Source organism: Chelonia mydas, chromosome 5 (assembly GCF_015237465.2).
Source record: "Chelonia mydas isolate rCheMyd1 chromosome 5, rCheMyd1.pri.v2, whole genome shotgun sequence".
Taxonomy (NCBI): domain Eukaryota; kingdom Metazoa; phylum Chordata; order Testudines; family Cheloniidae; genus Chelonia; species Chelonia mydas.
This window is the reverse complement of record NC_051245.2, coordinates 60272668-60288428: the sequence shown is the minus strand read 5'-3', so window position 1 is coordinate 60288428 and position 15761 is coordinate 60272668. Positions and strand designations below refer to the sequence as shown.

The 15761-nt window shown below is 42.8% G+C and overlaps 1 long non-coding RNA gene across 1 annotated transcript in view; it reads left to right on the top strand.

Annotated features, from left to right (window-relative positions):
* The first annotated feature begins 4435 nt into the window (after positions 1 to 4435).
* LOC122466000 overlaps positions 4436 to 15761 on the top strand; it is a 58742-nt gene continuing 47416 nt past the window's right edge. Inside the window, exon 1 of the long non-coding RNA XR_006291181.1 lies at positions 4436 to 4510. This is a non-coding gene — a long non-coding RNA (uncharacterized LOC122466000). The remainder of the gene's footprint in view (positions 4511 to 15761) is intronic.

Sequence of the window (15761 nt, the reverse complement as noted above, 5' to 3'; positions counted from 1 at the left end):
CTCAATGTCACTTCTGGCTTGTGGAAACTCAGACAAGAATTGGTCATTTGAAACTGCCCTAACAGTGAGGAAGAGGTGCGCTGCTGCTGACTTCTTAGATCCCGCAGATTAAGAATACTGCTGAGAGAGCCCCAGTAATTCTGAGAAAGGTGTATGCTGATAGTTTAATAAGGAACAATGTGGGTGGCAGGCACTTTGTAGATTTAATGCTCTAGATGTGGAGGCTCTTAATCCAATCCTATGAAAAGATGCTTCAAGCAAATAGAGTGAGATACAGCTATAAGAAGAGGCAGGCTAGTTTTTAGAAGGTTGAGATCTGATGCCAGTGAAGGCAAATAGAATAGATGCTTGATTGCGTTAATATTTTGGCTAGCAGAGAGCATAGTATTTCCAGCAAAGGCTATGGTAAGGTTCTTTGGACAAAGAGCAAGTGTGTTAACTGGTAGTTAAAGCATGGAACTGGAGTCAAGAGATCTGTTTTGTTTCCTACTCTGCCTCTCACTTGCTGTGACCTTAGGCAAGTCACTTGACCTCCCTGGTTATGTCTACATGGCAAAACAAAAACCTGTAGCAGAGAGTCTCAGAGCCCAGGTCTACAGATTCAGCCTCATGGTACAGTGCTAAAAATAGCCATGTAGACATTCAGGTTCTGGTACTGAAGCCTTGGGGAGGGGTGGTTTCAGAGCTCAAAACCAAATGTCTACATGGCTATTTTAAAAACTATTTATATAGGAAGTTTCAACAAGCTTACAGATCATTGCCATGTAAATAGCCAAAAGAGAACAATCATTGTAACTGTTGTCTGTGGTTTAAAAAGATATTATACAGGAACATAGTTATCAGATCTTTCTATTTAACAGGGTGTTACCATATTACAGAGTGAGCATCATTACAAAATGTCATTTCTAGAGATTTCATTAAGTTGAGTGAAATCTCAATATACACACAACAGAGCAGGCATGTCTATCAGTGTGTTAATATTCAAAAAATTGGATGGATGTGCTGGGGGCGGTTTTCCAGATGAATGTACTCTGAATATTGAATAAAGGTAACCAAATATCTAGCTATCTATCGCTCCTCTGTCTATTTTGCTGGGTACATAATTGGTGTGTTAATTTTTCCATAACCACAACCTCCCATATTTTTTGAACTATTCCTCTATGGTTGAACTATTTTTCTTTTTCCAATGAGAAGCTACCAATACTCAAGCAACAACATTTCCTCTTGTGTGACCATTTTTGCTAGGAAGCCCCAGGATGATTACCAAGGGATCATTTGGTAATAAATATCCAACAATTTGTGTTATTTGGTTACGGATTGTATCCCGGTGCTCTCTAAAGACTAGATATGATCACCATATATGCATAAAATCTCCTCTTTCACCACAATTTCTCCAACATTTTTTAACCTCGCTGGTGTGAGGTCCCACTGAAACAGTATCTTCAAGAATTTTTCTTTATTGTGCTATAGACTGAAATTGCTGGTCCTCTTTTCCAGATCAAACCCCCATTCCTCTGGGGTGATATATCTATCCACATATTTTTACCAGTGTGTCATATATGGACACTTTGGTAGGAAAGCTGTCAGCAAAAACTGATATAAATTAGTGGGAGCTGGGAGGGGGGTTGGTTCCTAATTGACCAGATGCCATTGTGTTCTATTAAAGTTAGCCTGTTTTATACAGAAAGCTTTCTAGAGAGTTGAGAAACATAATGCTTGACTTGGAAGTACTGGTTCAAGAGGGCCAGTTAAACTAAAGGTTTTGATCTCTAAACAAGTTAGAGAAGTTTATTTACTGAATAGCTGGCCAAGCGTGTGAATGCCATGGCTCTCCCAATCTTTGAAGCGCTCTGGTTCACGAATTGGGTTAAGATCTGGATTATTTGCAATAGATGTCACTGCTGAGGGAAAATCTCATCACTACTTCTATCCCATACCCACAAAGTAGCCTTTACTAAAGGATGTTTGTAAATTTCTGATGGGTATGATTTTTTTTTATTAATCCATGCTAGTTTAGCAATATATATACTGCCACAATTTTCTTGTTCTGTAAAGACCCAGTATTTGGCTGGATAAGAGCACCCCCATGCCAATGCTGCTTTGAGCTGTCTGGCTTGATAGTGCCCGAGCACATTTGGAACCACTAGTCCACCTTGCTTAGTGGGTCTGTACAAAGTATCTGCCCTCACTCGTGGTCTTTTCTTATACCACTTACATTCTAAAAAACATCTTCTGTATTCCTGCTAAGGTTTTATCTGGGATAATCACAGAAAGAATTTGAAACAAGGAAGATATTGGCACAATGTTCATTTTGACTATGGCTATTCTTCTCACTTGCTGAGGTAGTGGTTTGATATTTAAATCACAGAGTTCATCTAGGTTTTTTGAGATTTGAATGCTCAGGTATTTTATACAATTTTTGCCCATTTGTACCCAAGTGTCTTCTGGAGGACTGACTTTTCAGTTTCTGGCAAATTTATAGCTAACACTTCAGATTTGGCATAATTTACTTTAAATCTAGATGCTTTCCCAAAGTTCTGGATTTCTATAGCAAGTATTTTTAGGGAAATATTTGGTTTAGATAAAAAATATTACATTATCTGCATATAATATAATTTTCTGATGTGTTCCTGGATTTTTTTATTCCTGTGATGGATTCATTATTCCATAGCCTCTGCACAAAAGGCTTCATGGCCAGTTCAAAAAACAGAGGAGATTGGACATGCCTACCTAGTCCCGCTGGGTAATTCAAATAGGGGAGATTTAACCCCATTAACTTATACAGCTGGCCTTAGGCTGATGTAAAGAACAATTGTCCATTTAAGGAACTGGGGGCCAAAGGCCACATGCGACAGGACTTGAAACAAAGTTCCAGTCTATCAAAGGCTTTCTCTGCATCCAGTGATAACAAAAGAAATGGAGCTCTTTTTGATCTGGCATTCTGGATGATTCGAAGTACTCTCTTAATATTTTCTGACATGTCTAACCTTAATTAATCCAGTTTCAAATGGACATATAAACTGAGAGCATAGACGGCGAACAACTAGCTAGTATTTTTGCTAAAAATTGACCTCAAAACTACTTACATTTAAAAAATCAGAGGCAGGTGTGGAGCGTAGCTTAGGATCTTGATAGGCTTAATGGTAGGTTATCCATAAGGGTGAGAGTTTTATTGCTAGAACTGAGTAAGAGATTAGCAGGTCCCCCAACATCAGGTGGTGTGACTACTCCCTTGATAGCAAATAGCTCTCTAGTAACATTACTCTCCTCCCATGATAATATATGTCATCATGGCCCCTCAAACAGGGAATCCTCCAGGCCAGGAAGGATGAGGAAGGATAAGTACTAATGAAGAAATAGTTCAGATATAAAATTAAACCACTGGAAATGCACCAAATACTTTGTTTCCCAGCTATTTTTTATGACTGGTATCACTTCTAAAAGTGAAGTTACAAGAGGGCTTCTGTCATAACCATACAGCTAAGGGTAGCCTAGAATTCCTCCTTACCTGTAAGGGGTTAAGAAGCTCAAATAACCTGGTTGGCACCTGACCAAAAGGACCAATGGGGAAAGAAGATACTTTCAAATCTTGCGGGGGGAGGCTTTGTTTTGTGTGTTCTCTTGAGAAGCAGAGAAGCATCAGGTCAGAAAACTCCTTCTCCTATAAACCATCCTAAAAGTCTCTCATATTACAAAAATTGTAAGTAAAAGCCAGGCAAGGCGTGTTAGATTATCTTTTGTTTTGCTTGTGAATTTTTCCTTTGCTGGAGGGAGGTTTATTCCTGTTTTTTGTAACTTTGAAACTAAGCTTAGAGGGAGTTCTGCTGTGTTTTTGAATCTTTTGTTACCCTGTAAAGTTATTTTCCATCCTGATTTTACAGAGGTGATTTTTACTTTTTTTTTTTTTCAAATAAAATCCTTCTTTTAAGAACCTGACTGATTTGTCTATTGTCCCAAGACCCAGGGGTTTGGGTCTGCGGTCACTTTGTAACCAATTGGTTAGGATATTATTCTCAAGCCTCCCCAGGAAAGGGGGTGTAATGGCTTGGGGGGATATTTTGGGGGAATAGGAACTCCAAGTGGTCCTTTCCCTGATTCTTTGTTAAATCACTTGGTGGTGGCCGCGTACCGTCCAAGGGCAAGGAATTAACAGATTCCTTCTGCCCTGTTCTGAGGTCCAGACACGGGAGTGATCCAGGCCCATATCCAGAGAGAGGCCATCCCTCTCGATGACTCTATGAAGCCTAATCAATCCCCCTCCTCATGCAGTGGTTTCTCCAGTGAATGTACAGTGCTTAGTGAGGCCATGAGTGGTCCAAAAAAGAGCTAAGCAGAGAGCTGAGATTTATTTCTGGCTATTGAGAGCTAAATTTGGTTTGAGGGCTATATGGGCAGATATCCACCTCACCAATGTCTCTTTGTCTGTTCTCTCTTTTTTAGGTCTTAAGAATCCAATCAGGGTTATGGAGCAGAGGCATCCGCCTCAGTGCCAATCCCAGGCCTCATTCAGGTACAGGTTTAATGTTATCAAACTCTTAAGTTACTTCATAGATGTATGCATGAATGTGTGTTTACTGAGTCACTTTTCTGTTTCATCTTGGAGGGGGAAAAATGAGGAGTTAAAATATATATTGTCTACTGTTACATAAAAAGTCTGTTGTTTTCAAGAAGCTGTTCTATACTCTGGTTTTCTTCCCTAAAGATCCGGGGTCAGAGCTGCTGGATATAGAGAACAGCTTAAATCTCTTCCCAGTCAACCTGAGGACATATTTAAACTATGGACACCCTACAGACGTACCTATGTATATGCTATGCAGGCCATATCAACAGAAGGGGTTATTCTGTCCCTGGGGAAACACCACCTCCTTCCCGCAGCGACATTAGCTCCATCGATGGAAGCACTCTTCCATTGACATAACCCCCAGTGTAGACACAGCTATGTTGGCATAAGCTGTGTTGGCCAGGAGTGTGAAAAAACCACACCCCTGAGTGACTCAGCTATGCTGATATAACTTTCAAGGGTCGACCAAGCCTAAAGTAAACTGGGAAAGCCACTCTCACACAGAAATAAGCATGCCCAGGCACAGCGGTTTGCACCCATTTAAATAAATGAGTTTAAATTCACAGACCAGGCCAGTTCCATGGGTGCAGCTCCCATCGAAGTCACCTGTACAATTAAGAGCAGCATGTTGCTTGAAATTTCTCACAAGCTTACCTGTGCTTGAACTAGCACTGAAAATGCCCAAATCCTACTGTGTGGATGGAGCAATAGTTCTATGAGCAAACACCCCACTAGTTAATGAGATATTACTTCCTTGCTAAACCAGCTAAGGAAAGAAGCAAAGCCTCAGAGCTAATGTAACCAAATACTCACAGACAAGCTAATAGGTCTTGATAACAAACACTGGTCATATTGAATTTGAAGGGGGTGGGTTTCTGTTTAGTGGAAGGACATTTTCCTTGAAATATAATCTCATTAGCAGCTTCAGTTGCTAAATGTTACAAAGCTTGATATGGTCAGCAGGAAAGCATTTATGAAAGTGAATACACATTTTTTCATTGTCTTGGACCATATGTTGTAGTTCAAAAACCTCTCTCTTGTCTTCTCTACCAGGCTAGCCTTAGATATATTAGGACCCAATCTTTTAGGAACTCCATGGCACTTGCAAAGCCAAACTGCAAGTCTGTATGCTGGACTAAGAGGCCTCCCTGCCTGCAGTCATTCTGTGTTCTTTGTTTGCCTAAAAAAATGTATGGTTCCGTTTCCAAGGAATTGGCTATTTGTTGTCTTGAGCTGAATTTAACCCCACTCCCTTCTCTCTGCCGAGGTCTCTGGATTAGGCATAGGTAATATGAGAAATTAATTTTAATTCTCGTCTTCTCTCTCCTCTCAGTTCCCTTCACCTCCACAGAGACTCACACACTCCCTTCCCCTCAGAACTATCTTTGTCTATTGTAATATAATTGGGGTGGGGAGCTTGTCAAATAGTACTGTCTTGATGTAGCACTAGTCCTGTTAGTCAATTTCTGCGTGGGTGGTCTCATGTTTTAAACTCCTGAGACATTAAATAGGAAGGATTGCACTAGCCTCAGAGGTTTAGAATTACTAAAGCATAAATTGGGCTGTTTAAATTTATTTAGTATATTAAAAGGTGTATCTTTATTCCCATTCATCTGTTGAGTGCATTTCCTATCACAAAACTGATTTCTAGTTTAGGAGGTGGATCTCAAGGCCTGAAAATTTGATAATGGCAGAAACAAGACAGGTGAAATCTAGAGTGAGCCACTGACCCAGAATTTTGCAAAGCTTTTTGTTTCTTGCAGATTATTTTGAATTTTCTGAAACCAGCCTGGGTGTGAAGAGCAACTTCTGATTTTGAACACAGCAATATTTTTTTGTTAAAAGCACATTTTAATTTTTTGTGTAACTTTTTAGTTTTATTACAACCAAGGGAGGGAGAGGAATTTTGAGCCTTTTTGGAAAAAAGTAAAACAGCTGGTTCTTAAATGTTCCCATTATTTATGCTGTGAGATTTGTTTTGTTTCACAGCTGAGACAGGGATAGCGGAAGGAGTAAAAGCTGTGTGCAGGAGATTTCCAGTTTTAGAAGAACTGTAGGAATTAGTTTTTGTTTTTTGTTTTTTAAATGCTGTGTCTCCCCAGTGCTTATATTTACCTTTTAAGGTGAAGATTTGTAATTGAGTATGATCCACAAACTATCAAAGCTTCCTTTTTTTTTTTTTCTTTTCCCCCTTCTCTCCAGATACTAAAAGCGAAATCTGGCCTCATCAATGTCAAAACTCCCATGGGCTTCAATATGGTCAGCATTTCACCCTAGATATTTGTATCATGTAGAACAGGGGTAGGCAACCTTTGGCATGCAAGCTCATTTTCAGTGGCACTCACACTGCCCAGGTCCTGGACACTGGTCCCGGGGGCTCCACTCCTGGCCTGGGGTACTAGCCGCCGGCCCTCTGCCAGCTGGGGTTCCATCTGCCGGCCCCAGGTCCTGGCCACCAGTCTGGGGGCTCTGCTACTGGCCTGGGGCTCTGCAGCCGCCCCCAGCTGTGGCCCACTGGCCCCAGCCTGGGGCAGTGAGGGGTGCAGACAGGGGCAAGAGGGGGTGCAGCTCAGCAACCCCACCTTAAAAATTGTTCCAGCACCACTGTACTGGGATATTTTTAAGTCCTGATTTGCTGCTTACATCACTATCACACCATGTGGAACAGCGCACTGTGTTTGACGTTGAGATTAGAATGTACGTGCAAGAACTAGAATCAGAATTTTCAAGATTTCCAGCAGTTTGGCCCAATGCTTTCTTTTCTAATTAAACCTGAAAAGTTCAATGAAAGCAACTTGGATCTGTCTGTATTTCAGTGGCTGGGTGTTGAAGATTTCAAAATGCAGCTCATTCAGTTACAAAGCTCAGAATTGTGGGCATCAAAGTTTGGAGATCTGCAGAGTGCACTTGAAGCTACCGAGAGAGATCTTGGGGCCTCTATTCTGACCTGCTGGATGTCCTTGCCATTGAAATTTAAGAAAATTGAAGAAAATTGCTTTGCACATGGATCCACAAGTATGGATCCACATACTTGTGTGAACAGGTATTTTCACACATGAAATCTGTCTTCTGTCCCTCTCAGAGCCGGTTAACAACTGATTACTCAGAAGCCTGTGTGCAGCTTAACGTATCCAAATACGTGCCAGACATTGGAAAACTCAGCAAGGAAAAGCAAGGGCAAGGATCACACTAAACTGATAAGATCTGCATTTTAATTTAATTTTAAATGAAGCTTCTTAAACATTTTAAAAACCTTATTTACTTTATATGCAACAATAATTCAAGTATATATTATATATTTAGAAAGAGACCTTCTAAAAACATTTACATGTATTTCTGGCACACGAAACCATAAATTAAAGTGAATAAATGAAGACTCGGCAGACCACTTTTGAAAGGTTGCCAACCCCTGATGTAGAATAACCATCGCTTGTTCTCAAAAATAAGTCTTCACTGCATTCAGAAAGAAATGTTAGTAGTAGTCTCCTGAAGTAGGAGCAGCAGGTGGCCCAGTGATAACAGAAAAAGTAAAGGGCAGTGGTACCAAATCTTCCAGATCCAAAGATCCATAAGCAAAACTTCTGGGAACAGGAGCAGTGGTGCTAGATACTGTGCATCTGCAGTAGGTAAAGTACATGGCAAAACTACAGGAGCTCCTCACTGCGGTATAGTGAGCATTATTGTCTAAGGGATTTTGTCAGCATCCACACCCAGCCATGTATGTACATACAGTGAACTTGGAAACAGACCACAGAGTGATGTGAAAAGAAATACACAGTTACCACGAAGACCCAATCTCTCTCAAATATTTTTCACTACACTAGCTAAAATTTAATTCATGGTTACTTAATATACACATTACTATCCAGAAGGAGGCTCCCAGGGCTGCTGGCCATTGAGGTACAACATATCAGGGCAAATGCTTTGTCTCGCCCCTCTCCTTTACACAGGTCAGTAGGAGTAAAGACAGCACATACCCAGCTGCTTTTTCACCCACATGAGGGTGGGGGTGGAAATGCAGGGAATGTGTCTGGGACAAAGGCTGTGAGGGGCAGAGCAAAGAGGAGCAGGAGAAATCGAAGTGTGCTGCTTACTGACTATTCTCTGCCAGTGGGTGGTACCTTAGGAACTGTTGCCAGGTCCCATAGATTTCAGAGTGGTAGCCGTGTTAGTCTGTATCAGCAAAAACAGCGAGGAGTCCTATGGCACCTTAGAGCCTAACAAATTTATTTGGGTATAAGATTTTGTGGGCTAAAATCCACTTCATCAGATGCATGGAGTGAAAAATACAGTAAGCACTATATATATATATTACAGCACATGAAAAGATTGGAGTTGCCTTACCACGTGGGGGGTCAGTGCTAATGAGGCCAATTCAATCAAGGTGGAAGTGGCCTATTCTCCACAGTTGACAAGAAGCAGTGAATATTAACAGATGAAAAATTACGAGTAGAGCGGACCCTAAATTCCTCTAATTTAAGACAGGGTCAAAAGGTGGGGACTGAAAATCGTTATGAAAATGTTTAAGATAATGGTCCACTAAGCATAATCTGGGTGAAGCAGAAACTCTGGCCCAATAGCTTAAATACAGTCCATGCTATGGTACTTGTATGAAACAATATGAGGACTAGAACTAGTAGAATAATGTGAGTGTGGGGGGGGAGGAGGGGCAATACATCTGATTTGCTGCTATTTGTGGATTTTTTACTATTTTTATTATCTGTACACATTTGGATGGGTACTTGGCATCCATGGAAATGGTTATGAATCCCACTATAAATTTATGAAACTTTTGGAAGTGGATTATTCACCTCTAAAGAGTTTCAGTCATCCAGTCAGGGGGCAGAAACAATACCAATGACCAATTACACACCACAATATTTTTCTTTAAAGTATTTTTACAACCCGTATCACCACAGCATCTGATCACCTGCCAATCTTTAATGTATTTATCCTCACCCTGCCTCTGAGAGGTAGGGATAGGCTATTATCGTGCTGAAAGTGTCAGAGCAGGAAATTGAATCCTAGTTTCCTGAGTGCTAGAATAGTGCCCTAACTACTTGGCCCGCTTCTGTCTCTAACGCTTAGTAGTTTCAGAGTAACAGCCGTGTTAGTCTGTATTCGCAAAAAGAAAAGGAGGACTTGTGGCACCTTAGAGACTAACCAATTTATTTCAGCATAAGCTTTCGTGAGCTACAGCTCACTTCATCGGCTGCATTCAGTGGAAAATACAGTGGGGAGATTTATATACATAGAGAACATGAAACAATGGGTGTTACCATAGACACTAACGAGAGCGATCACTTAAGGTGAGCTATTACCAGCAGGAGGGCGGGGGAGAGAAACCTTTTGTAGTGATAACTCTTAGTAGTGAACAGGCTACAGGCACAGTTTGTGAACTACCCATATTCTAAAAATTATTCATACAACCTGCTGGAAGAATGCGTACTACAGAACACTTAGTTCAAATAGTAGCAGGCCTATTAGAATACCTACAGTGCTACATTTGAGAGAGGTATAAGCGTATTCTCACAATGGCTATGTGTTAAAGCTCACAGAAGGTTTCATTCTAAAACCAGCTGGCTGAACCACTGGAACTGACTTTTGAAAACACTGAGCTGCAATTTGCATCTCTGAGCTTGACAAAAGTCACACAGTAGCCATCTTGTCAAAGCTGCAAGAACTGAGTCTTGTATGACTTAGGCTAGAGCCAGGACTGAAGTGCAAAGTTGTGATACAGACTCAGATCCAATTTTGAGAGTGTCCAAATCTGGGAGCTTGGTGCAGGGCCACTTCTAAAGTATTTCAGTGATCTTTCTCTTGATTACCTGTGCTAAAACCAGTGCAGAGTGGCCAGTTTTCACACACACCTTTTTTGTTAAGCCAACTGAATTGCTGGTATGTGGTTTTCTTGAATTAATTATTAAACATAAGCTGGCAGAAGCCTGTGGAGTCTGCACCTAAGGCAGGCCACTCGCTGAGGCCCATGGAATTTTTAGGGAGCTTCAAGGGGAAAATAATGCACTCAATGACAAATGAAAATAGGAAATGCCAAATCCATGGAATGTGACCTTTTACATACTGGAAAGACTTGTTTGAAGAGCATAAAGAGCTAGCTAGTGAACATAAGCACATAGAAAAATACTTTCTCCTTTGTTAGTACAACCTCTAGATAGGGAGGGTTTGTAGAAGGTCAGTGTCAGAAACTGCAGACTTTAAAGCCCAGTTAAATGCAGGCTAGTAATAGGCAAAGCTCAGTGTAAAGATTGAGATTTGGCTTTTATCCAATCTTCATGAAGTTGCATGCTTTTTGAGCTCTACTCCCATATGTGGAAGGTATAAATTGGGACAGGGGAGGGGGAACAAGGGATGCACCTGTTAACTCCATTGAAATATATTGGACTAAGAGAGCATTTTGGGGCAAAAGTGTCCAACAATTTCTATTTCTTAAAGAGAATGTTTCTCTTGAACAGGTACACTTCGCAAGCAGCCACTCTCTGGGCTCTTTATTCTTATTTATTTGTATTATTGTAGCACCTAGGTGCCCCATTTTGCTGTGTGCTTTACAAACCACAGAAGAAAAAGACATTCCCTTAGACAATCCCTCCTTCACATCAGCCCACTGCTCCCCTTATTTCAGTAATCTGTCATTCCAGCAAGCAGGTTATCGGTGGGAGCAACCTTGCAGGCTGCTCAGCCCTTTAATGGCAGCTGTTCATTGTGGAGAGGGAAGAAATTCTGAAATAATGTTTTATTTTAATATCTTGAGGGGGTGCAAGGCTTATAAACGGTGATTAATATGATCTGGATCTGTGCCAGCCTCACAGGCCTTGTTTTAGGGGTAAGAATTAAAACTCCATGGTATTTCAAATGTATGGTGGCACTCAATATTTTTATAAACTTTGTCCTAAGGCTGTTTATTTTGTGTATTTAGCCAGACAGCTACATTGCAGTATCAGTATTAGTATGTATCAAAAAGTAAGTTTCAAGTCAGACAGCTCTACTTCTAATGCTTTTTCTTTAAAGGAAGTGCCAAAGGAAAGGAGGTGCATAAGCAAGTATTAGCTGAATAATTCACTCTGAGAGATCAGTTCAGCTGAATTGAAAAATAAGTGTGTGCATGTTTTTGGTCTGAAAGGAAATTAACATCAAATAGGAAACTGGCTATATTCCATTTATATTTCACATAAACTTGCTATCGAAGCTTGCACCTGTCCTAGCAGTAATATTTGTTCCTGTCACTTCTGGTGCAGTGCCTAACCAATGTTTCAGCTGTGAGTGGTGATTCTGTATAACAGAGGTAACTCACCCACCCTCCTCTGACTGTATCTTTAAATAAGTTCCCTATTATTTATACCTGCATATGTTGTGGAGGCTGAAGAAGATCAGGATTCCAACATTTTAATGGAGTTAGTTCCCAGGGTCTCACCCAAACTGGCCTTCAAGAGGATACTGGAACTAAGGAGGTTTGTTAGTTACTATTGATTGTATTCTACCACCTGACATTACTATAACCATGCACTCCACTAACAGCTATTTATTACACTCACCACTACATAAAGTGAAAGGCCTTAATTTATAACAGTATTGTGTGTACTGCAGGTCTGAGCATAGAATTTTAAAGAGAGATTTATAGAAACACAACGCAGTGAGTTTATAAAACATCCAGTATGGTCGAGTCCAGTGTTTACCAAACAGTGGATTGAGTCATGGGAAGATTTTAGGTGGGGTGCAGAGGGAAGCTCCTGGGAGGTTGGAGATCAAACCAACCACACAGCCTTGGCTCCTGTTCCTCAGGGCTGGCCCCATAGCCCACTCCGGGCATTGTGACCTTATGCACGGCATCACAGCGCCATTCAGGTTTGGCCCAGCTGGCCCCCCATTACGATGGAGTAGCTGAGCCAAATCCGAATGACTGGTGTTGCGACCACAGTGCTACTCATTGAAATTTGGCCCATCTCTTCCTCCATCGTCATGGCAGCCACAGGTTTGCCAGGTGTCCAGTTTTCAACAGGAACACCCGGTCAAAAAGGGACCTTTCCCAACCCGGTGAAAATGAGCGAGTGAGTGAAGATGAGAGAGAGCAAGCGATGGAGGAAGGGGGGATGGAGTGAGTAGGGCGGGGCCTCAGAGAAGGGGTAGGGCAAGCGTGTTCAGTTTTGTGCAATTAGAAAGTTGTGCCGCAGTCACTCCAAACCTGAGTGGTGCTGTAACCCTGTGTGGTAGGTTTCAAGGCCAGAGTGGGGAGCCAGGCACAGCCTCATGGGACAAGAGCCATCACTACCGGGTGAGTGTATGACAGGCTTGATCTTCCCCCCACACCCTGCATGCCCCATCAGGCCAGGATTAGAATTGCAGTGCCAGAGCAGAGGATGCTATTGTAGGTGGTCAGTGCCCTCTCAGCAAGGCAAGGCAGTGGCAGAAGTGGGGGAGGAGAAGGATCCTGGCCTATGATTTTGCCTTCCCCCCACCAAGAATTTGGACGATGGGTGGGTAACAAAAAAAGACAATATGACAACTTACAGTTGGTTGATCATCTTAATAAAAAGTTTGGGAACCAATGGCCTAGTCAAACAATCATATTGCTTTGCCATTTTTTCCCCAATCCAACAGCAAAGGCTTTACTCACAAAATAGAAAAAACAATAAGTTATCTCATTTGATGGCTGAGAGTCTGCTGAGCTAGTTCCTTTTAACAAGCTTGGGAGTTTATCCAAACTTAGCCACAGCACTTGAGGCTTCTATAAAGCTGGCAATACTGTAGGGCAGCATGGAGGAAGCCCATAGCTTCTCTTACTGAAGGGTGTGGGTGAGGGACAGGAGTCTGACTAGGAAGGCTGGAGGAAAAGAAGATTAAAGTATGGTAGGAAGTAGTCCAGGGAAGAGAGCACTAGGATTGGTGAAGTCCCAGACCTTAACTGCATATTGTAGGGCCCTGGACTGGAACCTAGAGTAGAGGGTGGGTCTGGGGTCCCCTACTATCCCCCGTAGAATAGTATTGCTTGGGGGCAGTGAACAGGAAGGCTGCCTGCATCGTAGTGGAAGTGACATAGGCAGGGTAGTGGGTGTGAGGACTGCCTGACACAGCTTGTGCAGAGAGACTTGGAAAGACTTCTCCCAGAAGGGGAAATCACAGCATGACCTGGCTGGAGGGCTGAGACATGAAGCAGCCATATTGCAACTCCATAAGCTGGAGTAGAGCTGCCAGGGGACCAGAAGGAGAGTGCTGGACTAGGTGGAGTTAATCACCAGAAGTGGGCATCACCTAGCAGTGCGTAGAGTACTCCATGACAAGGACTAGGATCCAAAATTCCTGTATTATTTTCCTAGCTCTGTCACTTGCTAATGGTATGTGACCTTAGGCAAATCACTAGCCTGACTCTGCTTCAATTCTTCATCTGTAAAATGATAACCCTTACCTACCTAACAGGGATGTCATGATAAATGCTGCTTAATATGTGCAAAATTTTCAGTATCTTTGCTTCTGGCTGTTACATCCTTAAACCACTGAGACTCAATAGTGAAGTGCATAACTGTAAGCTTTGTTGTACAGTTCTGCACTGTGCAAATATTCTTACACACATTAAACTCCCCAACTCGTACACTGGGAACACTGTGCTCAGTCTAAAACCTGGGAAGAAATCCCTGAGGGCTGTCAGTTCAGTTATTCTAGTGGTGTGAGCAGGAATCTGGAGGTGTTATCTTCAGGCCAGCTCACTAGCTGAAACTAGAAAGCTCAGAGGGGCAGAACAAAACAATCCGACCACAGAAACTGGATCTGCTGCACATGGCTATACCAGAATTCCCTGCAGAGCCCCACACTGGTGTACATGGAGTTATCCATCGGATGAGCGGCCTCTTGAAATTTGTACGGACACACACATACTCCCTTTAGCATGTAGTGGAATCACTTCAGGCAGGAGAGAAGGACTTGAGACCAAGACAGAATCTGTTTGCTAAAAATATGTACTGAAAGAAATGAGCCTCAGGATAATTCGTTATCAGAAGACAGGCTCAGCTTATGGGGGAGTTGGAAAAATGAGTTATACGACACAAAACCATCACAGTGAGGGAATGTTAGCCAATTGTTTCACACAGCCATGTTGCTGAAACTTGGTCAGAATACTCCCCCCATGACTTGGAGAGGAGCTGACTGTAATGGTGCCAGACTCACCACAGCAGCACCTCTTGTTGGTTGGTTTGGGAATTAGCTCTTTCAGCGGCACGCCTTCACTAGTGGTGTCTCCACCATCCTCACAGTCAGACCCACATCACTCCCAGACCATGGTGTCTGCTTCTGGACACTGCCCGCTCTGCTGGCTCTCCCCGCCACCTTCCGGGGGACTGGCAGCTTCTGGTTTTATCACTCACCCCAGTGGCTCACTGCAGTCCTCAGTCTAGCCCCTTCCTCCAAGGGCTAACTGCAGTCTGGCTTAGCCACTCTCATCACTGGCAAGTGTGGGGGAGGCCTGCCTGCTACTGTGGGCCCCGACCCAGGGACCCTCTAGCAGCAGCCACTTACTGCTCTCCTCTACTGCCTACTTCCTTGTGCCACTTCCCCATCGTCCTAACACCTTCTCTGCCCCTTTGTGTCAGTTGTCAGCCTAGAGCTCTGCCAGCCTCTGCTGCCCTGCCCCTGCCCCTGCCCCTGCCGCTGCCACTTTTCTTGCTAAGAACCAGTCCTTTTCCCTTTGCCCTCCAGGGAGAGACACTGCTCCTCTCTGCCCTGCAGCCTTTTTATAGGGACCAGCCTGGCCCTGATAGGCTGCTATCAAGCCTCCACTTGATTGGGTCCCAATAAGCCCTTCCATGATTAGCTGGGGCTCTGTGCAGCCTCTCTGGCTTGCTCCAACTCCTTCCACGCCAGAGTGGGGCAGTTGCCCCACTACACAGACATACAAATTTGGATACAGCTGAGAGAGAGCCTTTGTACCCAGTCCTTAGACAACCACTGTGGATAGAGCCAGTTGTAAAATGCAGGTAGTCGCCGCATTCTAAACAGCTAAATATAGTAAAGATCCCAGCACACAACCTTTCAAGACAAGTTCTCAGTGACAGGCAAGCGACAGAGCTTGCAGGAAGCAAAACAGGCCACCACTGAATTGGCTAGATAAGTTAAACAGCTGTTGTGGGTACTCAGTTTTTGTGGTTTAGCTGACTCATGTCTGGGCCTACATATATGGCTTGAAGCTGTTCTCAGT